General features: G+C 42.6%; 1 protein-coding gene across 2 annotated transcripts in view; it reads left to right on the top strand.

Annotated features, from left to right (window-relative positions):
* RPS6KA2 (ribosomal protein S6 kinase A2) overlaps positions 1 to 27,754 on the top strand; it is a 443,982-nt gene that overhangs the window by 31,002 nt on the left and 385,226 nt on the right. The window lies entirely within an intron of this gene.

The following is a 27,754-nucleotide window of genomic DNA, read 5'->3' as shown; positions in this document are numbered from 1 at the left end:
GCTCCTCTCAGGCGGGGCCAAGACTTCCTCTGTGGGAAGAAGGAGCCTGTGAAGAGGTGCGGACAAGGCAAGAGTGTCTTGGTCCTCACTGCCCTTACAGCTGAAGCTTTCTGTCTAGCAGGGGCAGGGGGGAAGGTGTGACGTTGGTGTAGAAACACACAGAGTGGTTGAAGGGCAAATTCGAGTTGAAGTAGAGAAGCTCCATAGTCATCATGGCCACGGACCCACTGTGGACCTGAGCAGAAGAGAGATGGCAGGGAGGGTAAGGATCAGAGAAGGGATCCCTGGTGAGGCCTCCGGTCCTGGATGCGTGGAGCAGCCTCTGAGGAACCTGCCTCTGAGCAAGTTTAGTGAAGTGTGTAGGACCAACACCTGTGAAGAGTGGAGGAGGAGGTGGGGGCAGGGAGCAGGTGCATCGTCAGTGTGGATGGCCCAGGAGGGAGGCGCCTCTTCCATCAGGGGTTCTCTCCATGGACGGACCCAATACCCCCAGCCACTGGAGGGTCTGGGCTCCAGGCCCTCAGAGGTATGGTTGGCCACATGCATGGTGAGTCAGGGGTCCAGGGAGGCCTTCGTTGCAGAGGAAACTCCCCAACCACAGCGTGTGGCCCAGCCCAAGGGAGAGCCTGGGTCTGGCCGAGTGCCTAATGGTCAGGGCTCCAGCTTGATAGCAGGGAGCTGGGAAAAAGGAAACAATAATGTCCCAAATCTCAAAGAAAAGGCCTTAAAAATCAACACGGTGCCAGGACGGAAGGCTGTGGCTCTGGGATCCCACACAGCCATGGAGATGACACCTAAGGCAGTAACACAGGTTTCAGCTCCCGCTTTCAGATCTGGGCCTGAGAGGACTGATGCTTGGTGTGATGAGAAATGTTAGAACCCACAGCAGAAAGCTGTGGGCTCACACGCTAAGGCAGATTTAGAGAGCGGGCCTTACTTCCCTTGCCTTGTAGGAAACTGTCCATGAACTCTGCATGTGTCATTTCTTGTGCATGTATTGGGAGAGATGTTTTATACTTTGTATCAGTGATGAGATTTTTTTTTAAAGAAATTATAAAAATATAAAATGTACCATCTTAACGGTTTCTAAGTATGTAGTTCAGAGGTATTCAGGGCTTTCACATCATTGTACACCCATCACCACCATCCACCTCCAGAATACTTCTCATTTTGCAAAACTGAAACTCTCTGCCTGTTAAAAACTAACCAACTCTCTGTTCTCCACTTCCCTCAGCCACTTCCCCATTGAGACAGCAACTGTTCTACTTTCTGTCTCTATAATTTTGACACTCTAGGCACCTCACGTAAGCAGAATCACACAGCATTTGTCTTTTTGCGACTGGTATATTCACTTAGCATAATGTCCTCAAGGTTATGGGCTCCATGTTGTAGCATGTGTGAAAATTCGTTTTCTTTTCTTTTCTTTCTTTTTTTCTGAAATGGAATTTTCCTTTTGTTGCCCAGGCTGGAGTGCAATGGTGCGATCTCGGCTCATGCAATCTCCGCCTCCCAGGTTCAAGCGATTCTCCTCCCTTGGCCTCTGGAGTAGCTGGGATTACAGGCGCCCACCACTACGCCCAGATAATTTTTGTATTTTTAGTAGAGATGAGGTTTCACCATGTTAGCCAGGCTAGTCTTGAACTCTGGACCTCAGGTGATCCACCTGCTTCAGCCTCCCAAAGTGCTGGGATTACAGGCATGAGCCACTGCACCCAGACAAATTCCTTTTCTTCTTAAGGCTGAACGATGTTCCGTTGTAGATATATACACATCACATTTTGTTCTTCCACTCGTCTGCTGATGGACCATTGGGTTGCTTCCATCTTTAGAGTACTGTGAGTCATGCTGCTGTGAACATGAGTGGACAAATACCTGTTTAAGTCTCTGCTTTTCAATCTAGCAGGGGAATTGATGGACCACATCATAATTTTTTTTTTTTTTTTTTTTTTTTTAGACAGAGTCTTCCTCTGTCGCCCAGGCTGGAGTGCAGTGGTGCAGTGGCGCGATCTCGGTTCACTGCAAGCTCCACCTCCCGGGTTCACGCCATTCTCCTGCCTCAGCCTCCCGAGTAGCTGGGACTACAGGCGCCCACCACCACGCCCGGCTAATTTTTTGTATTTTTAGTAGAGACGGGGTTTCACCGTGTTAGCCAGCATGGTCTCCATCTCCTGACCTCGTGACCCACCCGCCTCAGCCTCCTAAAGTGCTGGGATTACAGGCGTGAGCCACGGTGCCCGGCCGATAATTCATTTTTAAATGTTTTTGAGGAAGCACCGTCCTGTTTTCCACAGCAGCTATACGATTTTACATTTCCACCAGTAGTGCCACAAGGGTTTCAGTTTCTCCACATCCTTGCCATTTGCTATTTTCTGCTTCGTTGGTAGTAGCTGTACCAATGGGTGTGAAGTGGTGCCTTACTGTGGCTTTAATTTGCATTTCTCTCATGATTAGTGATGTTGAGCATTTCTCCATGTGCTTATTGGTCACCTGTAGTCTTCTGTGGAGAAAAGTCTGTTCAACTCGTTTGCTATGTTTTAATTGGGTTATTTGATTTTTTATTGTTATTGAGGTTATTAAGTTGTAGGAGGTTTTTATACATTCCAGATATTAACCCCTTATCTGATATATGATTTGCAAATATTTTCTCCCATTCTGTGGGTTGTTGTTTCATCCTGTTAATTATGTCTTTTGACGTACAAAAGTTTTACATTTTGATGATGTCTGATTTATCTATTTTTTTGTTGTTGCCTGTGCCTTTGATGTCATATCCAAGAAATCATTACCCAATCTGATGTGATAAAGCTTTTCTCATCTTTTCTTCTAAGAGTGTTATAGTTGTAGGTCTTACATTTAGGTCTTTCATCTATCTTTAGTCAATTTTTGTATATGATATAGAGTATGTCCAACTGTATTCTTTTGCATCTTGATATCCAGTTTTCACAAGACCATTTGATAAGTCAATGATACCACTTTTAAGGCACATTGAATACATTTATATCCCAAGCTTTGTTAGATTTTTATGTGATAAATTTATTCCCATAGATAAAGTACTTGCTCTACTTCTACCCTAGAAATATTAAGAGCAAAAGAATTCCGGAAGGAAGGGTTAAGGAAAGGGCAGATACAGCATGAGCCCAGCATGGTTTGTCATCTAGCCCTGGGGACTGTGGCGTGGCAGTCTTGCCTGAATTCTGTCCCCACAGGAAGGTGGGGGGTGTGGAGTTGGGGAGGAAAGGGAATGCAGGGCAGGTCTTTCAGGAGAGGCTCTGCAGGTGACAGGTTCACCTTCTGGGCCATTCTGACCACTGGGCTCTGATTCTGTGCTCACTTTTTGGCCATAAGAGGACTCCCTGGGGCCACAGCGCTGTGCTAAAGCTGGGAGGGAACAGGTGGGATGCCCATGCCCCATGCTGACCCTGAGATGTAATTGTCTCCATCATGAGATCTCATCCATGGGTTTGTACTTACTTTTTCCTCCAGCATGTTTCTGTGTTTTGATGTAGCAAATTCTGTCAGGTACCTGCAGCTGATTGCCATCTCTTCTAACAGAATATATGCATATTTACAGATGTATGTTTACACCCAATCTACATTCCAAGAGGAAGTTGAGGCACCTTATTAATTTAAAATGCTTCTCACACAATAGACTGAAACTAAAAACCAGATTAAGGGTACAGAACAATGAAGGCAGAGCGTAAAACAAGAGATCAAAGTGCACCAGCCTATCCTTACAGTTTGCTTTCACATTTTGTGTTGAAATTGTTATATTTAAGATACACAGTGTGAAGTTTTGATGTCCATATACATCGTGATCTGATTATGACAGACAGTCTAATTCACTTACCCATCTCTTCACACAGTTACCTTGTTTTTGGTGGTGTGAACACTTGAGATGGACTCTCAGCAAATTTTCAGTATGCAATAGAACGTTAATAACTGTGTTCTCCATGCTGTGTGTTAGATGTTGCCAACCTTAATAACAGAGAGTGGCTCTCTAAAAGAAAAGGTTTATTTGAGAGCAGAGCATTGCAGTGGGAATACATGTGCCATAGTAAACTATGTATATATTCAGGAGATAAAGACAGAGGTTTTTAAAGAAAAAAATGAGGAGGATTACATAATTGTTTTGCAATAATTATTCTTGGCCACAAGATCAATAACAAGGCTGAACGGTGTTCCATTGTAGATATATACACATCACATTTTGTTCCTACAGTCTGAGGTTGGACAGGCAGTTTCGAGGCAGGTGTCCTTCCAGAAGCATTTTTTTTTTTTTTTTTGTATAAGATTGCGATGGCCTTTGTGCAAGGTTGTGGTTTTTGTAAAGTCTTTTTCATTATCAGGTGTACAAGCCTGAGAACCTTTTCTTTTTGGCTTTCCCCAGCTCTATTTGTCAAGGTTTTCTTAACTTAATGACTCCATTTTGATTCTGACAACTTTAACAACCTTTACAACTTATCATCCTACATAACTAACACTTTGTGCTCTTTGACTAAGGTCTCCCCATACCCCTACCTCCCTACCCTTACTAACCACCATTCTACTCTCTGCTTCTATGTTAAAGGTAGGCTTGGAATTCAACCCTGAGCTTTCTAGAGGCTTAAGTAAAAGGAGAAACATAATCAGTTATATAATTCATAGCATCTGCACATTAAAACACAAGAAATATAGCCTTTCTGAGCACTATGGTCTGAGGTTAATTATTCCTGTATCTTCCCCTCAAGAGTACCCTCAATAATCCAGTAGACCAAGCCCTATACTAAATCTAGTACTGAATTTCATATATGTCCCTCTTATAGAATCCATAAATGTAAACAGAGAGTATAATGGCAAAATTGAGGTCAATGAAGACAGTTTTATGGGATGTGAGGCAATGTGGTACCCTAGCTACGGTAAGCCTAGCTTAATTTGGGGGACAATTTTATAATCCGTAGAAAAGCACATCTTTCTGGCAATCTTTTGTAATAGTGATTTACCCAACTAATCTTTTGTAAGAGCCAAATCTCAGAGTTGTCTGCAAGGAGTGTGGGAGATTCTCCCTTGAATTGCACACATACCAAGCAGCGCTGTGGATGACTTGAATCTGATTTAGGTCATCCCAGGACATGGCCCAGACTTCTTGAGTCCTACAGTGTGAGCAAAGTGCTCAGGATGTCCTAGGAAAAAGAAAAGGGCTCTTTCAATTGATTGTGTGTGAGAGAAGTGAACATTTTAAAAACAGCTAAGGTGTGGAAATGGGAAACGTATCTTTCTACTTTTCCACTTTCTCAGAACAAATGAAAAACGTCCTATCAATTTTTAGATGTAAAATATAAACTGCATATGAACATAGAGTTTAATGGGAGGACAAAGAAAAATGTGAAAAATATATCATATGCTTTGTTTTTTCCAGCCGCTTAATAACATTTACATTTGTTTTTCTTAGTAAAACTTAAAATATCCACCAACCTAGGAAATTTGCCAAAAGAGAACATCTATTTATGCCCGAAGTGTTTTTTAATGACTCACTGTTGTGCTTGCCTTGGTTCATTCTTTCAGGTTAATTTGATCCAATTTTCTTTACTTTCTACTCACAAATGTTGATGTGAAAGGCAGGAGCTCAGATGACAGCCCAGTGGAGGAATCTGTTCCTTCCTGCTGTGGACATTTCATCTGTGCTGTGGTCTGAATGCTTCTGTCTCTCCCAGAATTCGTGTTGAAATCCTAACCCTCAAGGTGGTGGTATTGGGAGGTGGGGCCTCGGGAGATGATGGGTTCATGAGGGTGGAGCCTCATTCACGGGATTAGTGCCCTTATAAAGGAGACCCCAGAAAGCTCCCTCACCACTTCCACCACTGGGACACAGGGAGAAGTTGCTGTCTATGTACTAGGAAGTGGGTTCTCACCCAACACTGAATCTGCTGGTGCCTTAACCTTGGACTTCCAGCCTCCAGACCTGGGACCAATACATTTCTGTTGTTTACAAGCCACCCAGTCTAGGGTAAGTAGCTAAGTAGCACCCTGAAGGGACTATAATGATTTGCCAGGATCTGGGTTGTGTCAGGGGAAGCAGGCCTGCCCAGGTGTCCCTCTCTGCCGTATTCCACCTAAACTCCATTTCTTCCCCTAAGCCCGTGCTCTTCCTCCACGGCATTACCTGGGAATGAGAGGTCAAAGGTATTTTCCTCAGAATAGTCGCCTTCCCCTCACAGCCACGGGCTCCCTGGATTCCCAGCAGTCACGGCACCATCAGCCTTGCCTTTTATTCGCGGGACTCATGGGATCACTCCCCTTTGCCCCCTCCCCTCAGCATCCAGCACCCCTCAACTCAGAGCCCCCATTTGTGGGGAGCCTGCTCTGCTCTGGCTTTGAAATGGATTCCTGATCATGAAAGCGACATTTGTAAAAGGGTTTTTAGAGGCCCTGCTATTCACTCGTGGAAGAACAGCACTCTGCAGCACTGCTGTGTGGGTGGAGGCAGAAGATGGATGGGAAGGCAGCTCCCTGGGGTGCTCTGCTCACGGATCCAAGTTAGCACCCTGGACAGGGTGAAGCACAGAATGCTGTGGCCTGCAACTGTCCTGATGTGATTGCCTCTTTTCACAAAGTTCAGACACACACACACACAGACATACATACAGACATACACACACAGACACACATAGATACACACACAGACATACACACACACAGACATACACACAGACACACAGACATACACACAGACACACACACAGACACACACATAGACACAGACAGACACACATGTAGACATGCAGACACACACATAGACACACACACACATACACATACAGACACCCACATAGACACACAGACACACACATATGTAGACATGCAGACACACACACATAGACACACTCACATACACATGCCCTCATGCTAGCACAGAAGGATTTGACTTAGGGTCGGATTAAATATTCAAGTTTCCTTTTAAGTGAAAACTGCCACAGAGAAGTTGGGAAGTATGTCCCCCAGGCATCTTGCAGAGTGAGAACCCCAGCAGGTGCCACCTGCTGAGGCAGTGCTGGGCACCAGGGAGACGGGCTGCTATCTGGAGAGTTGCCTGTACACTGGTGGCCCTGGGGCAGAGAATTGCACCAGGTCCACTACTGGTTGGTCCATACCACATCTCTATCTCTGCTCCATGGGCAGCCCTCCCTTGCTGCCTCCCTTCATTCATTCATTTGCTATGACGTCCTTATACATGACACCTCAGGTACATGTGCAGGAGTTTCTCCTGGGTGCAAAGAGATGTGTGTACACGTATACACATGCATACACACAAGCATGTATATTCACATGTGTATACACACATAAACAAGCACATACACATCACACACACACATACACAACCAACCAGAGATAGAATTATAGAATCGTTGTATGGAATTATTGAATGGAATTCACATGGAGAGTATAAACGTTTGAGGAGAGCATGCCAAGCTTTTTTCCAAATTGGTTGTGCCAGTTTATACTCCCAACAGCAGAACATGAGCATACTACCCCATGTATCAGAGAAGCTCTACGTCTTCCCTAACGTGATATCGTAAGACTTTTTAACTTTTTGCCAATTGAATGGGGATAAATTGAACTTCCCTGATCAAATAAGGTTCACATCTCTCTACATTTTTAGTAGCCATGTCCGATTCCTCTCCTGTGAAATGCCCATCCGTGTTCATTGTACGGCATAGTTTCTGCTTTTATTTTGGAAAATTTTGAGCAATTGCAGAAGTTGAGGGAATAACACTAGGAACTTTCTTGCTCCCATTGTGCAACAAATATCACTCACAGAAAACTTTGTTCCACTTTAAACTCCATCTCTTCCCCTAAGCCCACATCCACCAGATTATTTTTGAAGAAGTTTATTATCACATTATTTCAGCTACAAGTATTTCAAGAAGTGTCTCTAAAGATAAAGACACCCTTTACACACACACACACACACACACACACACTGCAAAACCAATACAGTGCATAACAATTTAATAATAATTTTTGTATCATCAAATGTCAGGTCTTTGACTTTCTCGTTATCTGATCTGTAATAGTTTGTGTGAGTCAGGCTCTAAGTGAGGCTCGTATACCGTGGTTGGTTGACACACCTCTTAAGTCTCATTTAATTTGTGGTCTCCTTCCACATCTTGCATATTTCTTGCCTTGTTAAAGAAACTGGACCACTGTCCTGCAGTGTTTTGGGCATTCTGGATCTTTCTGCCTGCTTCCTCATTGTGTCCTTGAACATGGTCCCCCGTCTCATGTAGCTCCTGTCTTTTGTCAGCTGGGTCTAGAGTCTCACCGATATTCAGGTGGGGTCGTCTGCCCTTTGGATGTCTGGTTGTCTCTTTCTTCAGTATTGGTGATTGCCTAGATCCAATAACTCACTAGGAGTGATCAAAGAGTGATACCCTCATTCTAGCACTTCTTCATTGATGAACTGGAATACTTCCTTAAAAGAAACTTGTCGTTCTACCAAGAAAAAATTATGACTGAGGAACCACAACATTCTGTATAAAAATCCACTTACATGGCTCCTTATGGAAAGTCCTTAGATCTGGCAACATGGGATTGCATTCATTCATTCATTGGAAAACACATGCTGAGCCCCTATGTGCGAGGCACTGCTTTAGGGGATGGACCTTTGCCTGAACAAGGCAGACAAATCCACGTCTTTGTCCTGATTTTCTGCTGGACGGAGACAGACACATAAATAACCATGAGCTGGATAGGGTGGTGGGAGGTGGTGGGGCAGGCAGGGAATGGGATGGACTCCCAGTGTAGCTGGAAGTCATTTGTGTCTGTGTCTAGAGCTGCCCTGACAGGGACCACAGACTGGGCAGCTTTCACAACAGAAAGTTACTTCCTTGTAGCTTCGGAGGCTGGAAATCAAAAGTCAAGGTGTCCGCAGGGTGGGTTCCCACCCCACCTCTCTTTGGCTTGCCGGGGCGCCCTCTTGCTGTGTCCTCACGTGGTTGTCCCTTTGCACAAGCAAAGCCAGGGTATCTCCCTGTGTCCTAATCTCTTTTCACAAGGATACCAGTCAGATTGGCTTAGGGTTCCCCTTGTGGCCTCATCTTAGCTGATTTACCTCTTAGAAGGCCTTGTCTTCAGACACAGGCACATTCTGAGGCACTGGGAGTCAAGACTTCAATGCAGGAAGTTTGCAGGGACATATCCAGCCCATAAAGCCCTTATCAATGTCAAGCATGGAATTGCTAGAGTCAGATTTACTTTAAAATCCACTGCAGCTGTTCTGCAAGGACAAGACTGACAGGGCAGCGGGGAGGAGCAGGAGGCCAGCTCCAGGAGGGATGGTGGTGGTGCGAGCAGGGTCCGTGGTGACAGAGGTGGAGGGCCAGGGTCTGGGTGCATGCTGGGCTTGGGGCTGTCAGACTTGCCAATGCATTTGATGGGAGGCTGAGGGAGAAGGATTCAGGATGGTGCCCAGTGTTGCACCTGAACATCTGGGTGTGCCGTTAACTGAGAAGGGGAAGAAGGGGAGAAGAGCATGTCTGAGTGGGGAATCCAACACAACAACGTTAACTTCAGTATGCCTGTGAATAGACAGGTGGAGAGGGCAAGTAGGCGGCCTTACGAGGGAAGTCACAGAAGGGTCAGGGCCTTACTACTGGGCATCCTCAGCAAACATGGTTTTTAAAGTGAAGGGAAGTTTGTCTTGGAAGAGGCTATGGATTGTGAAGGGATGAGGGCTCCGAGCGGAAATCTGGGGCACAGCAATACTGAAAGGGAATAAGTGAGGTGGAGGAAACCCAGGGGAGTGTAGGTGGTTACGGCTGGGAGGAGGGATGGCCCACCGCACCCACACAGAGGATGCACATGGACAGGGCAGACCCGTGCCAGGCTAAGGATGGAGCCTGACTGCAGCATTTACAGGAGAAGCGGGGATTTCTGGAAGAAGAGATAGTGAGCCCTCCTGTGTTTCTGCCTGGCTGCCTCTCCACCCCTCCACCCTACAACCCCACGCATGTGAAGTGCACCCACAGGGCCTGAGCTGCTGAGCCACCCAAAGAGGACAACCAGGCCCCTCCCCAGAGGGAATTGAGGGCTGATTGTCGCTCCTGGGGTGTGCCTGCTGGAACAAAAGAGAAATGCTTGTCTCAGTGTTACCTGATCACCTCTATATTCTAAAAATAAAGCCACTAAGCAATTCGAGATAACACTTCAAATTTGCTAGACTTGTTTTACATTTATATAATGTTATCCTAATTAATACTTACAATTCCTATGTGCTCACTATGTGCCTAGCGTATGATACAAAATATGGTTACCTAATCCAATATCCAAATCCCTATAGCCCTGGACCCATCATTTCAAGACACCTGCTTGTCCCTGCCCTTGGCTCCCTGTGATAAAATGCTATTTTGTGCTATGTTTAAAAATTCATCTGTGAGAGATACTTGTTAATTTTTACTTGCAGGAAACTTAGGCAAGGAGGAGTGCTTTTACATAATGTTCCTAAACTAGTAACAGTGCAGTCTGAACATAGTAATTGGTTAATTATAATTGAACAAAATAATTGAGGTCATTATAAGTGGGTTAATTACTTTTTGTTAAGGAGGCAATTTTCTGTCTTATGACAAATGCAGTTTAAAATGTAATGAGCACAATTCTCTATAACAAGTATGGAAAAATGTGCATGTTATATTCATATATATATATATAAATCAAAATTACAAGTCAGCTTTTATTGGAATTATGGGAATAAACCTTTCAATATTATAAGAAAGCCCTTTGTTCTTTACAGTGGAAAGATCTGCACAGTAACTCAACTTTATGGTAACAGACTAGAACATTTGCTTAAAAGTGCATGGTATCAGGAATGTAAACGTTTTCTAACCTATTCTTCTATTTTTTCCACCCACCAAAACCTTTATATTCCCAAGACAATGACCTTCACACAAGGCTTCTCATTAAATCCCACTGAGACAGCCCACTCATCTAAACATAATTTTAACCAAGATTGAATCAGATAATTTGAGACCCAATTATCTGATTGGTGAGAGGCACTTAATCTGAGACTGAGATAGAGGAAGGAAATCTGGAAACCTTTAAGGAGAAAAGGGCATTCAAGTGGGGTTCTGTGGATGGTTAGGAGTTGGACAGACATGGGAGGCTGGTTGGTGGGTGGGGCAGTTTTACCTGCACAGGTAACAGCCTATGAAGACATCTAGTAGTGGGCTCAGAGCTTAGGGGAAAATTCGAAGAAGGGGTTTTGTCCAACTATATGTATATGTCCCCTGGATAAAAGGACAAAGATACATACAGATAGCCCATGGCAAGCACCTTAAACAGTCATGGGCAGAAAAATGCACTGAAAACTGCTCCAGCTACTTCCCTTCACCTCAGATTTGCAGGAGTTCCGAAGCTTGATTCCAGGCTTTGTTGACAAAACACACACTCTCATATAGTGCCCTTGGGGCGGAAAAGTGGAAAAACTCTTGAGGAGGAAAATTGGCCTTATAGGAAAATTATAGATGCATTTACCCTTTAACCCAGAAATTCCCTTTCTAGTAATTTACCCTGAAGACCCACCTTCATAAATACAGTAAATACAAGATTATTCCTTGCAGCATTATTCGTACAGCCAGTTATTGAAAACAACCTAAGTGCTACCCGTAGGAGACTAGTTGAATAAACTACAGGATATCTATGCATGGGGCACTGCAGAGCCCTAGAAAGAATGAGCACAATCTCCATGAAATTCAGGTAATTTCCAGGATTTACCTTTAAGATTTTTACCAAAAGACTATAAATGAAGTATAGTATACTCATAGTGTGCCCTATCTACACACAGTTGACCTTAAACAGCATACATTTGAACTGTGTGAGTCCACTTATAAATGTAGATGGAAAATGTGGTACTTGCAGGATGCAAAACCCACCTATAGGGCTGACTTTCTGCATTCGCAGGTCCTACAGGAGCAACTGCGGGACTTGGGACTTGAGTAGTTGCAGATGTGGGTATATGGGGTTGGGGAGGGACATGTCCTGGAACCAATCCCCAACAGACACTGAGGTACAACTGTATATATGTGGATATATTTACGTGTAATGCTACCTTTCATGTAAGAAGTGAGGGCAAGTAAAAATAAATATTTATATATTTGCTTACCTTGTAAAAACAAAACAAAATAAACAAACAAAAAACCAACACATAGATGGAATTCCTCTGAAAAGAACGGAAACCCCTCTTACAGGGAATGAGAATGAGTAGCAATGGGGTGGGAAAGCTAAGGTTGGCATGAAGACTCCTCAGAAGGCACCTTCAAATGATGATGTGGGCTTCTGAGTGGCTTGTTCATGTGCTAAACCCCAGAAATTCCCAGCTCTGTCCGCTGAAAGGGTTTCAAAGGCTGACACCCCCATAGTCATAAGAAAACCTGCATCCTGAGCTTGGTGTGTAAGCCACACTCCCCAGTGAAGGGAGCCAGGGAGCGTCCTTGGAGCAGTAGCTGGCTCCAGATCTGGAGCAGGCAACATACAAGATGACCCTGGGGTATTTTGTTGGTCCAGGAAATAAGGGCATGTCCAGTTACCAGCGGGAACACGTAGAGAGGACACAGTCGCTGGTTCAAAAAGGCTCCTATGACCAAATTTTTAAAAACGGCATACTCAGAAGAATAATGACGGCATTGGATTACAATATCTTGACTAAAAAATAATTGATGGATTTATTGTGACAAAGGCACGACGGAATTATAAAATCACTGTTTTCAACCTCCACTTTAATAACAAGTGCAGGCAAGGGTCTCTGAATGGACGACAAAACTGGGGAAGGGGGTGACTATGCAGCCTGAAAGCATCACATCCCAAATCACTTATTCCTGAGAAACAGAAAGGGACCTTTGCAATGGAAAGGTCTGGCAGACACCACCTTAATCAGTTGACGAAACACAGCTTCATGAGGGATGGACCTGCCAGCTAACGTGCTGCAAAGAAAAATGCTTGGCAACACCGATGCAGCTTTCTTGTCAAAAGGCTTTAATCTGATTCTAACATGAGGAGACAGAAAAAATTCAGGTTATGGAAAATTTACAATGCAATTAGCCTGGACTCTTCAGAGATTAAAGGGAGGAAGGAAGTCCTATGTCAGGGACTACAGAGACATCACAACCAAATGCAGTGTGATCAATCTATGATTTGATCCTGGATTTTAAAAAAACTACAAAGACATTTTTGGAGATAATTTCAATATAAACTGTACATTTAATAATATTATATTAATTTTAATATTTTTGAGCACAACAATATTATTGTGGTCATGGAGAATATCCCATTTCTAAAGAGAAACATGCTGAAATATTGATAGATGAAATGTCAATATATTTGCAAGTTACTTTCAAAAGGTTTGGCCGGGCCAGGCGCAGTGGCTCACACCTACAATGTTATCACTTTGGGAGGCCGAGGTGGGTGGATTGCCTGAGCTCAGGAGTTGGAGACCAGCTTGGGCAACATGGTGAAAACCCATCTCTACTAAAATACAAAAAACTAGCTGGGTGTGGTGGTGTGTGCCTGTAATCCCAGCTACTCGGGAGGCTGAAACGGAAGAATCACTTGAACCCGGGAGGCAGAGGTTGCAGTGAGCCAAGATCGCGCCACTGCACTCCAGCCTGGGTGACAGAGCGAGACTCCATCTCAAACAAAAAAAAAAAAAAAAAGAAAAAAAATGGTTTGGCCAAAAAGGTGGTATTTAATTGCATACAGAAAGATAAAAAATAATGCACAATTGTAACAACTGGGGAACCAGAGTGAACATCATGTGGGTGCTCCTTGTGCGATTCTTTCAACCTTTCTGTGGATTTTTACTCGTTTAAAATAAAACACTGGAGGAAAAGGTGACTTGCATGTAGAATCTCAGCAGATATTAAAGGAGTCATAGTATCTAGCAGACAGGTTTTAAAATTTACATGGTGATATCTCTGTGTGTTTCTGCTCTACTGTTTTATAGTTTAGGGGGTGTGTGTGTGTGTGTTTACATGCATGTGTGTGTTTCTTTGTTGAGTTATATGGATCTGTGTTCCCCATCTAACCTTACAGTGGTGATCTATGCATAATACACATAATTGCCAAACTAAGCCACCATGACTAGTCTTGAGTTTTGAGGCTGGGGAATATCACTCTCCCCTGGTAACATTTTCAAATTTAGTGCTTTAATCATGGTGCTAAGGGGGAGCAGCAGGGGAAGAAATAATGTCACTTTTTGGCCTTCAGGTCTGATTTCTGACTTGTATTAGAGGACACTACAAAGAAATATATATTTTCTCTATTCCTTTTCACCCTCTACTCTGAAAGGCACACACATTTAATCTCATTTATGCACAAAATCAAAATCTGCCTTATTTGAATCATGGTTTTAGGTGACCACAGCGTCATCTGAGAAAGCCTCCAGAAATGTGTGTTTGTGTTTTGGACATGGACTTGGAGTGAGAGGCCTTGGTGATTCTTTGCATGTTTCAACCCGAGCATTTGGGTTGGTGCTCTGTGGAGCAGTTGATGGTGCTCTGTGGAGCAGTACCTGTTGTTCTTTTGAACAATTCCCCTGTCTTAGGAGGGAAGCATATGAGTGTGTAAGAAATGTAAACATTTGCTTGTTTCCAACTTGACCAGTTGACAACAACCTCCTGAGAGTGAGTTTGACTCTAATTTTTGAATACTTCCTGTGGAGTAACACATATAAGAAGCACTGTTTAAAATGTCCTGTAACAACTGAGTCATTCTGTATCTACTTATATACTTTTTCAAAGATCCATTAATTGGGGAAGGTGTTACTAACATCTTCCAATTCAGTTTCGTTCAATAATTCTCTTTTTTTTTTTTTTTTTGAGATGGAGTCTTGCTCTGTCACCCAGGCTGGAGTGCAGTGGCATGATCTCGGCTCACCACAACCTCCACCTCCTGGGTTCAAGCGATTCTTTTGCCTCAGCCTCCCAAGTAGCTGGGATCACAGGTGTGTGCCACCACACCCAGCTATTTTTTTTTTTTTTGTATTTTTAGTAGAGATGCGGTTTCACCAAGTTGACCAGGCTGGTCTTGAATTCCTGACATCAGGTGATCCACCCTCCTCGGCCTCCCAAAGTGCTAGGATTACAGGTGTAAGCTGCCACGCCTGACCATAGTTCAATAATTCTTTAATTAAATACGCTGGGCATGCTAAGAAAGCATGGGCCCTTTGAAGACCTTGGCATATGATGTACATGGTTAGGAAGGCACTGTTGTGGAGAACAAAGCAGGATTTTGCTTATATAATGCTGTAAAAGCAAAACCTAATTTTACCTGCTTCTTAGAATCTTGATGAAAGTGTTTTAATCATCTGTCATCCACATTCATGTTTTAAAAACTAGGGTGTATTTTTTGGACTTACTTATTTTTGTCATCTTCAGACGAGGTATCAACATCGACAGCATTAGGTTTGATGCTCTGTAGAAATAAGTAGCACAGCTACTACTCTTTATGAGCTACACTTTAGTTTCATTTCACTCCTTTTATTTTTGTAGAATAAATTAGTATAGATGGAGGCCTAAGGAAAAGTAGGCAACCGCAAAAACCTCTGTCCGCGGTACTGAAACTCTACTCTCCAGGTCTCAAAACTTCTGTGTTCATTCTATCCATCTTCAACCAGCAATTCTTTTGAAATTTTTCCTTTTATTGTCTCTTTCTCTTTAATTCCACTGCCACTAACATATATCAGGGTCACATTATTTCCTGAAATGCTTACCCCATTAGCTGAATGGCCCTGCATACTGGGGAGAAGAGAGGAGGATGTCATCTCTCCATGGAATTTTTCCTTTGCACATCAGATTATTTCCTAAATGAGCTGACGTCTGTAGGTCTTAAGTTACAGGCCAGATGATATGATTTTGGTAGAGTATATTAGTCTGAATTTAGATATCAGTAGTATTTGAATGATAAAGGAATTGTTTTATTTTAGTGACTATAAATCACAGTGGGCTAAAAAGCTCAGCAGTTTGATGAAAAAAATATTCATTCTTTCCTCACCTCACATCCAGTGAAGCATGTGGCAGGCAGCCTTCCCACACAGGGATCAGAGGTCTAGTGGTGCCCTGTGCCTCAGTGACCCTCGAAGGCCTTGCTGTTATACAACTTTGTGAAGAATGTGGGAAATCAAAGAGATGAAAAATTTTCTAGACTATGTGGATGCCAACTTCAGAATAGTTCTTAAATTCATGTTTCAGGGCCACAAAAAGTGACTTTTCATTAGTTTCTTTAATTGGTCATTTAGAAGATACAGAACTTCCCTTAGAGTATCTGTTTTCTTTGTTGTACCACAGAATACCATTTTTCAAATGCTAGGGTAAAACTTTGCTACCTTGAAAGCAGTGGTCCCCAACCTTTTTGGCACCAGGGACAAATTTTGTGGACAACAATTTTTCCACTGACCAGGTGTGGTGGAAGAGGGGTGGTTTCGGGATGATTCAAGTGCATTACATTTATGTGCACTTTATTTCTATTATTATTACACTGTAAAATATAATGAAATAATGATACAACTCATCATCACGTAGAATCAGTGTGAGCCCTGAGCTTGTTTTCCTGCAAATAGACGGTCCCATCTGGGGGGTGATGGGAGACAGTGACAGATCACCAGGCATTTAATTCTCATAAGGAGTGGGCAACCTAGATCCCTCCTATACACAATTAACAATAGGGTTCATGTTCCTATGAGAATCTAATGCTGCCACTGACCTGACAGTTGGTGGAGCTCAGGCAGTAATGTGAGCAATTGAGAGGGGCTGTAAATACAGATGAAGCTTTGCTCACTGGCCACTCACCTCCTGCTGTGTGGCCCGGTTCCTAACAGGCCATGGGATGGTACTGGTTTATGGCCCAGGGGTTGGGAACTCTTGCTTTAAATAATTCATAAGAAAGTATTTGCACATATTACCAAGATATTTTCCTTCAACATCAGTGAATAAGAATGACCAATTTAAAGGAAAGACATGAATCATTGCTCTACTATGCCTTAAAACCAAAGAACTCATATGATTTTTAAATTAGATTTTTAAAATATTTTATCTTTGTTATTTACTGGTTAATATAGCCAACACTTAGAAAATGGTTTTTAATTATAATTTGTTTTAACAGACAATTTTTTTGAAACATAATATCATCCATGTGGTATCCTAATTAGATCATCCTAGTGCAATAAAAATTTAGGCATAAAACCATACGTATCTTTGAAAAACATTACATATATTTCATGTTTATAATTGCAAAATGTATGCATACCAATAATATGGGGTTGGTCAATAACAATCAACAGTTGATAAATATTTATTGTTTGCCGTGTGCCAGATAGAATACCAGACACTGGTCGTCATTAAACATTGAAGTACAAGACAGTTCTACTTAAATATCAAACATAAAGATGCTGAAGAAAGGTAGAGTAAAAATCTAGTCTATCTCCAATATCATCACACCATTATGTATTTTATATCCAGTTACAATTTTGACCTATTTCCTTTTGAAAAAAGCAAAAATGTTCAAAGAGTTTTCAGTCATGAAAACTCAATGACATGACTGGCATCCTTAGAAGAGACACAGATACGGACTCACAGGGAGAAATCCCCGTGATGGTGGACACAGAGACTGACCAAGGGTCACTGGGGATTGCCAGCAACACCAGATGCTGGAAAGGACAAGAAAGAGTTCTCCTGCAGGTTTCAGAGGGAACACGGCCCTGCAGACACATTGATTTTAGGCTTCTAGCATCCAGAATGCAAGACAATCCACTTTTGTTGTCTTAAGCCACCCAGTTTGTGTACTTGGTTAAGGCAGCCCTTGGAAACTAATGCAATGTATTACCAATGAACTCGGAAAACAAATCATAAAATGTAGAATGAATTCCTTTTAATCTCATTAAAGTTAGACATAATCAAATCTACAGTTGTAACCAATCCCTTATAGGTTTAGCTGCTTCCAGGGAGCTCCACATGGAAGCAACAATGTGAGGTTTGGTCAGAAGCAGTGGGCGGCTCTTCCAAGGAATCGGAGCCCTGGCTGCTGCTGTGGGACCTTCTGCTCCACACCCGCATGTGTGCTGGCTTCCACTTGTTAAATGCAGGCCTGTGGACCTACCTCCCCCATGTGTGATATGGAGATACTATAAAAGATGTGGGGAAAATCTGGATCCGTTCTCCAGGGAGTGGTGGTCTGGATCACGGTGAGAAGCAGTGCCTCTCAACCCCTCAAGCCACAAACAAAATCAAGAGACATGGAGGTGCGTGAGGGTCTCAGGATTTAGTTTGGGTTAATTGAGTTATTTGGAGAAAAAACCCCATGAGGCCTTTTTGACTCTGAATTGTCTTAGCATTATTTTCAGTGAGAGCTGGAGAGTTTCCCGATTTCTATAGAAAACTGTCTTGGTGCTATTTAGTCTTGAGTGGGATTGCTGTAGTTTATAACCTGTTAAATATTCCTTAACATATTTCTTAGTGATGTGGCTGTGAATCTCAAAGACGAAAAATGTGAGAAGCTGCTAAATTGATCTTCTCATGAGGTCACTAGAAAACATGCAAATAAGTAGGTTCTTAAAAATATTTTAAGTTTTCATCATAAAATTATTCCTGGAGTGAGATGTGAAGTTGCAGGGAAGAGGGTCAGGTTCCACATGACAGCGGGAGCTTGAGACCACGTGGCCGCGGGTATGGGGGGCCACGCGCCCAACACAGACCCCATGTGGAGGATTTCCATTGCATTAAATAAGTACAGGGCCCTGCAGGGCTTTAAGAGAAAGCCTAACAGGGACATCTCCCCATACTCAGCCCCTGGGAAGGCCTCTCTTGGGAAGTGACATTTAAGCTGAGAATTGAGAGGGAGGCAAGGGGGCTGTGGGAGGAGGGCAGGGCTGGGAGGGAGCTGCCAACATCTGGGAGCCTGGACGCTTTTTTTCTTTTTTTTTGAGATGGAGTCTCACTCTGTCGCCCAGGCCAGGGTGCAATGGCTCGATCTTGGCTCACTGCAAACTCTGACTCCCGAGTTCAAGCTATTCTCCTGCCTTAGCCTCCTGAGTAGCAGGTATTACAGGTGCCCACCACCACTCCTGGCTAATTTTTTTATTTTTAGTAGAGACGGGTTTCACCATGTTGGCCAGGCTGGTCTCGAACTCCTGACCTTAGGTTGATCCTCCCATCTTGGCCTCCCAAAGTGCTGGGATTACAGGCTTGAGCCACCGCAACCAACCCACTTGCTTTCATCCACTCATTTTCCAGGATGAGAAGACGACAGCCAGGTTTCATGAGAAGTTCCCCAAACTCATTTAAAATCTGCAGTGCACTCGGCAACTATTGTTCAGCTTCGTAATTAACATCTTGACGAGGCACTGAAATATCCTCGGATGGCTCTGGAGTCACTGGAGAAAGAATGTATTGTGCTCAATATAATTTTCTTGTTAAGTGAATTTTAATTTTTGAGAGCTGTTATTCTAGTAATTATGTATATGATAACTTGATTAAGAAGAATGGGTGGTTCACCAAGACTTTGGAACTTTAGTAAAAATCAGACTGCACTCAGATTTGCAAAAATACTGTTTTGAAATTACTTTAAAAGGTTAGGGGATGCTTTCCTTGGATCAAAAGATTAAGAAGAATTTTTGTACACATAAAACACTTTTATTTTTATTTTGTTTTTTCTGAGGCTAGGTCTTGCTCTGTGGCCCAGGCTGGAGTGCAGTAGCATGATTATAGTTCACTGTGGCCTTGAACTCCTGGGCTCAAGTGATCCTCCCACCTCAGCCTCTGGAGCAGCTGGGACTACAGGCACACAACCACACCTGGCTCATATTTTTAGTTTTTTGTAGAGATGGAGTCTTGCTATGTTGCCCAGGCATGTAGTTAGGTTTTGGGCAGCCCCTTCAGGTGGAAAATTATGAGGCAGAATACAATTATGACCTTAGGATAAACATGACAACAATTTGAAAACACAGCCAAGAAAATAACATTCTGGGCAAGCTCCGTCTGAAGCCAACAGGGAACCAGGGCTATTGGTGGTCAGTCCAGTCCCACTTGGCTGAGGGCACCTGAGGGGCTCTAGAGCAAGTGGGTGCTGAGATAAGCAAATGTAATTAAAGGTATAAAAATATGATCAATAAGATCAATTTGTCCATCTCTTGGAGTACCCACATGGCATGTATATTTGACCTACACTTTAAGTAGTTTTTCAAGATTTTATTTTCTCTTCTTAGTGTGATGTCATCGTAGTCTTGGTCCTTAAGAAACTGTGCTGTCTGAAAATACATCAACTATTTGCCAGCTGTGCGGGCCTCAGGGTACTTTCTCTGTCCAGTCCCGGCTTCTCAAGGGAAGATGGACCCTCCTGGAGTTGTGTGAAGTTGTCACTGTCTCATGTGGTTGTGATCTTGTGTAGAGACACTTGGTGCTCTATGTTGGTACACTGTGTTTGGTCCTTGTTATGTTTTGAGGATCAGAAAGAGGCAGCTTACTCCCTGAGCCTGGGCTTAGGCAGGAAATTGACGTGTGTCCAAACTTCTCATCCATGGTACTTTGTGACCTTGTGAGTTGGTAAGAACGGATCCCATGAAGTTTTCCATATATAGGCTTTTATCTGGACCTAGACTCGGGTTAACCCCGGTAACAGGCCTGCATGGGGTGGACAAGAAGACAGCCTCGACCCACGAAGGCAACTTACAAAGCCTGATCATAGGAGGTGATGCCATTGATTACCTGTGATTCTCAGCTATTTAAGATACTTTTTTTTTAGCCTTAAGTGCATAGGATTGAGTTAGTCACGCTGTCAGTTCAAGGCACATCTCATCTTTAATGCATCTCTCTATGTATCTGTTTGCCTCCTTTTTGCCCTCACTCTCCCTTCACAAAGAGGCAGATATCCTCGTGGGCTCAGATCTTTCCATGTTAGTTTGCACTCCCCAGTCCGTTGCTTATAGCCAGGGGCTGTGACACATTCCAGAGCATTCCACGCACCCACACATCATCTGATATGGTCTGGTTGTGTCCCCACCCAAAATCTCATCTTGAATTGTAATCCCCATCATCCCCATGTGTTGAGGGCGGGACCAGGTGGAGGTGATTGGATCACAGGAGTGGCTTCCCTCATGCTGTGACAGTGAGTGAGTTATCATGAGATCTGATGGTTTTCAGAAGCATCTGGCATCTCCCCTGCTTGCACTCGCTCCATCCTGCCACCTTGTCTTCAGGTGCCTGCTTCTCCTTTGTCTTCTGCCATGATTGTAAGTTTCCTGAGTCCCCTCCAGTTATGCGTAACTGTGAGTCAATTAAACTTCTTTCCTTTATAAATTACCCATTCTCAGGTATTTCTTCATAGCAGTGTGAGAACAGACTAATACATCATGCCTGTTCATTCCCCCAGTATCACATGGCCATGAGTAAGGCTGCATGAGCATCCTCACATGCATCCATGGGCCTGTGTTGAACACGTTCTCAGGAATGAAGTTCTGAGTCATTGGCTGCCTGTTCTTAATCTGAATAAACATCGCCAGGATGCCTTCCACCATGGCTGTGCCACCTGCACCCACCTGCAGCTCATGGAATCCTGTGTTCCTGTGCCTGCCTTCGTCCCCAGCACCACCCAGCATCCTAATTTGTCAGTCTGACACTTGTGTGAAGTGGTATCGCACTGTTGTTCTAATTTGCATTTCTCTGACATGACTTTAACCATCTCTTTATATGCATGTTAGCCATTGGGTTTTCTCTTCTGAGACTCACCTGTCCACATCCTATGCAACTTTTCTGTTTGATTTCTTTTTGTCTTTTCTTTGGATTCACAGACTTTCCCTGTTTTTCTTAATATCAGTCCCTTGATGTTTTTCAAAATTGTAAATATCACCTCCCAACCTATCTGCCATGTGTTAACTTTGTCCATTTTGTTTTTCAGTGAATAAAACCCCTAGATTTTGATATTGTCAAATCCATATTTTGTAGGGAGCTATTTTCATTTAAACATCTTTCTCTATTCTCAAGTCACAGAAGTATACTCCTCCATTATCGTCTCTGAGCTTTAGAGTTTAAATTTCTACTTGCAGACCTTTAGCCTTCCAGGACTCCCCTGCTACACATAGTGCTACAAAGAATGTGCCCTCATCTTCTTCATGTAGTAATCCAGTTTTCCTGAAACCACCGATATAAAATTCATCCTTTCCCCCATTGACTTGTGATGCTGAGCTTCTGTGTATATGTGGTCTGTCTCTGAGCTTTCTACTCTGGCTAATTGATCTATTGTCTGTTTTTGCACCAGTGCCATACTTGTAAAAGATTACTATTATCATCACTATTAGTGTCTTACAGTCTATATTTACTAGGTCAAGTCTCCCCTCTATACCCTGTTTTTTCACAGTTAATTAGGCTACTTCTGGACCTTTATTCATCCAAGCAAATTTTAGCATGAATTTATGAATGTCTCAACATCCAGCTAGAATTTTGATTGGAATTGCATTTAATTTGTAGACAATTTGGGGATACTGACATTTACATTTTGTATGACTATACTTGATACTGCTAAAGTGTGCTCCTACCCCAAGAACACAGTCTATGTTTTTATTTACTTAAATATTTTAACTTTCTTTAATGGAAACTGACTTTTTTTTAGTGTAAATATGGCCAATACTGAACACGTGGTTCTTTTGTGCAAGACTAGGTGGCATGCTTTTAAAATGCATTATCTGATTCAATACATAAGACATTTATTCAGCACAGATTTACTGCATCTCTGCTATGAGTCAGGCCCTGCTCCAGGTACCAGGAAAGCACAGGAAAAAACCAAAGCCCTCTGCCCTGGCGGGTTCATGATCTAGTGGGGTGAGACAGACCATGAACAAAGCAATAACAGTAATAATAATCAATTGTACAGCTCACACTCACTGAGGAGCAGAAACCAGGTAGAGTTGGACATGCGGGAGATTTCTTGGAGAGGGAGTAAAGAGAGACTTCAGACCATGCTGCAGGTCCAACATCTGCGAGAAAGAGAAAAGGCAAGAAAAGGTAGGGGTAGGAGAGTCTCAGCTTCAAGAAAGGTCTGTCCAGGCCAACAGGGCATCCTGGGTGAAAAGTTACTCCCTGAAGAGTTGTGTGTATCCCTGTGATGGACCTGTCCCAGCCTGGTCCAGGGAGCACCATGGGGAGCTTGGCCTTGTTGTGAACACGGTGTTACATCCAGAGGTGCATCAGTGGAGCCATGGGTCCATCGTGCTCCCCTGCAGAGGTGGGAGCTCTGCACTTCCAGGGTTGCCACATTAGTTAAATTATATGGAACATTAGAAGGAGATGAGTGCCATGGCAGAAATCAGTGCGGCAGGATAAGGGGGACTGGGAAGCTGGGGGTGGAGCAGCTGTCATTTTAAACAGGTGTTGAGGGAAGACCTCGTGAATGAAGACTGAGGAAGCCCAGGAAGTGAGCCCTGCAGCCACCTGAGCTCAGGACACTCCAGGCAGAGATGGGAGCACACTGGCCTGTGTGCAGATGGTGGGAGACTGTGGGAGGCCAGCGTGACCTGCAGAGCAAGTGGGGTGAGAACAGCAGGGGAGAGGCTGCAGAGGTCACCAGGCCAGGTGGTGTAGCACCTCCTGGCCTCTATAGGAACAGGGCTGCTATTCAGACTAAGATGGAGAGCCCCTGGCGTCTGAGTGGGAGCCGTCCTCTGCCCTCACTGGATTGCCCTGGCCATGTGTTAGGAAGAGATGGAGAGGGAGCAGGGCAGAAGCAGGGAGACCTGCAACCCTCCACGCCCGAGGTGGTGGCTGCTTGGACCAGAGGCAGGTCACTAGGGAAGTGGAAAAAAGAACTCATATGTGGGTATATTTGGAAGGCAGAGTCAACAGGATTTTCTGAGGGATTGATACCAAAGGCTAGGTAAGAAGAGGATTCAAAATGGAGGAAATGATCACGAGTGTCAGGAAAGATGAGAACTGAGGATGGATGATTAAATTTAGCCACATGGCGGTCACCAGGGCCTTGATAAGAACAGCTAGGGTTGGGGGGAGGGTGGGGACAAGTGCCTGGGCGACGGTGAGCTCCAGAGAGGTGAGGAGGAGAGGAATTGAAGACAGAGAATCAGCAAATGGGGAAAAGAAGTGGGACGGCAGGTGGCGGGGAAGCAGGCACCACACGCTGGTCGCGTTTTCTCCTGGGAAGACCGAGGCATGAGGAATGTGTGAAACTTGCTGAAGAAGCCAAGGTCCCTGCCTGACAGTCTCTGGGGTCATGCACTCTGCTAAGTTAGTGTCTAGATATTGCACAATTTTGTCATTGTGAAGGATGCATTAATTTGATTGTGTTTTTAGTTGGTTTTTGCTAAGATGGAGATGTATCATTGATTTTTGTAAAGTGAATTTGCCTCAGGCAACCTTACTTTCCTGTCATTAACCCTCCCACCCCATTAGTCTATGGGTCTCTTAGTGTTTCCATGTGAAATATGATAATATTATGGTATACAAATGAGAAGAGCTCATGATACTCTTCCTGTTGGGTACATGAGACATCATTAGGTCCAAATGATGGCTTCACACCCCTTTAAAAATCTGTCACTATGAATTTTAGACAATTTGTGACAGTTTTTACATCTCCTTTGTGACTGCTCCTGTGCTCTGAGGGTGCCGAGCAGGGGTTGTGAGCGTGAATCACTGCTGGCTGCACATCTGTGAGGTGGCTGCTGTCCCCGCGGTGGAAACAGTGCTCACGCCAGCAGCACGAGGATGCTCCCAATGCCCACGGCACTCTCTGAAACTGCCGCTGAATCAGCTCTTCCGGAAGAGCAGGCTTCTGTAGAACCTCGGAGGAAAATGAAAGTACAGGCAATGATTATGTACGTTTACTGTAAGGGACACAGTGAAACCCATTTTTAAATTCAGATGACAGTCCAAGGTACTGGTTTCTTGGACATAATTGTTTTAACACATTTTCCCACACTCTAAACTCTACAGATATTACACATCAGACAAAAGTCTTGAGAAATGTGGATTAAACTTGAGGCAAACCGATGTTTCTGAGGCTGTCTCTTCCCTCCACTGTGCACATGAGCCCTAGAGCATGGAGCGGGATGGGGGAAGCTGTGGGAAGGACCCAGGTGCTTGCCACAGTGATCAGGGACAGCCGTATAGCTTTGCTATCGTGGTTACTTTCTGTTTATTTATTTATTTATTTAGCTAATTCTGGGAACTATTCTCGTAAATTGGCCATATTGCAAAGAGAAGAGTATTTCCTTTTTTTCTTCATTTTTTTTTATTGTGGTAAACTACATACGATGTAAGATTTGCTCTTTTAACCATTTTAATGTGTACAGTAATATTAAGTTATATTTATATTGTTGTGTAATCATAGCATAACCATCATAGCATAACCACCATCATGGCATAACCACCATCATAGCATAACCCTTTTTATCTTGCAAAACTGAAACTATCCTCATCAAAAAATAACTTCCCATTTCACCTCCCCCAAGCTCCTGGCAACCACCATTGTACTTCTGTCTATGATTTTGACTACTCTACCTCATACAAGTGAAATCATCATAGTATTTGTATTTTTGTAACTGGCTATTTCACTTAGCATCATGTCCTCAAGGCTTTTTTTTAATTTTATTCTTTTTCAAGGCTGCATCGTATTCCACTCTATGTATGTGCCACAGTTTGTTTATCTTTCAGTGGCCCCTTGGGTTGCTTCCATGTCTTAACTCTTGTGAATAATGCTGCTATGAATATTGGTGCACAAATATTCCTTTGAGACCCTGCCTTCAATTACTTTGACTATATACCAAGAAGTAGAATTGTTGGATCATATAGTAATACTATTTTTAAATTTTTGAGGGACCATCCTACTGTTTTCCAAAATAGCTGCACCATTTTACCTTCTTACCAAGCATGCACAAGGGTTCCAATTTCTCCATATGTTTGACAACATTTGTTATCTTCTGTTTTTTTCTTTTAAATAGTAGCCACCCTAATGCGTATGAGGGGATATCTCATGGTTTTGATTTGCATTTCCCTAATGACTAGTGATGTTGAGCATCTTTTCATGTGCTTATTGGCCATTTGTATATCTCCTTTAGAGAAATGACTATTAAAATCCTTTGTCCATCTTGGATGAGGTTGTTTGTTTTTCTGTTGAGTTTTAAGAGTTCTCCCTATATTCTGGATATTAATCCTTTACCAGATTTATGGTTTACAAATAGTTTCTCTCATTCCGTGGGTTCCTTTTCACTCTGTTGATAGCGTCTTTTGATGCACAATATTTTTTTAATTTTTATGAAGTCCAATTTATATTTTTTGTTGCCTGTGCCTTTGGTGTTATATTATATCTAATAAATTATTGCTGAATCCAATGTCATGAAGCTTTTGCCCCATATTTTCTTCTAGCAATTTTATAGTTCTAAGGCTTACATTTAAGTCATTCATGGATCCATTTTGAGTCAATTTTTCTGTATGGTATTAGATAAGAGTCCAGCTTCATTCTTTTTCATGTGTATATCTAGTTTACCCAGCACCATTGGTTGAAAAAGACTGTCTTTTTGTTTTGACACACTTGTTGAAAATTATTTGACCATATATAGGAGAATGTATTTCTGTAATCTGTTCTATTCTATTGGCCTATTTATCTGTCTTTATGCCAGTATCATACTGTTTTGATTACTATAGCTTTGTTGTAAGATTTGAAATCAAGAAATGTGAGTCCTCCAGCTTTGTTCTTTTTCAAGTTTGTTTGTTTTTTTTTTTTTTTCCTATTTGGTGTCCCTTGAGATTTCACATGAGTTTTAGGATGAGTTTTTCTATTTCTGCAAAAAAAAAAAAAAAAAATCATTGAGATTTTGATAGGAATTGCATTAAATCTGTAGATAGCATTGGATAGTATTGACATCTGAGTGATATTAAGTGTTCATGAACATGGGATGTATTTCTATTTACATATGTCTCCTTTAACTTTTTTCAGAAATGTTTTGTAGTTTTCACTACATAAGTCTTTCATCTCTTGGTTAAGTTAATTCCTAAGTATTTTACTCTTCCATGCTATGTAAACAAAATTGTCTTCTCAATTTTCTTTTGTGATTGTTTATTGTTACTATTTAGAAATGTGACTGATTTTTGTGTGCTGACTTTGTAACCTGCTGTTTGTTAAATTTGTTTATTAATTCTCATTTTTTTGTGAAATATTTAGGGTTTTCTACATATAAGATTATATCATCTATGAACAGAGATAAATTTACTTCTTCCTTTCCAGTTGGATATCTTTTTTTTTTCTTGCCTAATTCCTCTGACTGGAACTTCCAATACTATGTTGAATAGGAGCAGTAAGAGCAAGCATACTTGCTTTGTTCCTGATTTTAGAGAAAATTGTTCAGTCTTTTATCATTGAATATGATGCTTACTGTGAGTTTTTATGTATGTGATTATTATCTTGATGTAGTTTCTTTTGATTCCCAGTTTGTTGAGTGTTTTTAATCATGAGAAGATGTTAAATTTTGTCAACTGCTTTTTCTGCATCAAGATAATCTTGAAGATTTCCCCTGTCATTTTGTTAATGACATTGAACAATCTCAGTTGGTCATGGTGTATAATTCTTTTAATATGTTGTTGAACTTGGTTTGCTAGTATTTTGTTAAGGATTTTGAATCAATTTTATAAAGGATATTAGTCTGCAGTTTTATTTTCTTGTAGTGTCTTTGTCTGGCTGTGGTATCAGGGTAATAGTGGCCTTATAGAATGATACAAAGATCTCCCTGCTCCTTCAGTTTTTT

Source organism: Pongo abelii, chromosome 5 (genome assembly GCF_028885655.2).
Source record: "Pongo abelii isolate AG06213 chromosome 5, NHGRI_mPonAbe1-v2.0_pri, whole genome shotgun sequence".
In the NCBI taxonomy this organism is placed as follows: Eukaryota; Metazoa; Chordata; class Mammalia; order Primates; family Hominidae; genus Pongo; species Pongo abelii.
This window is presented reverse-complemented; position numbering and strand designations above follow the sequence as displayed.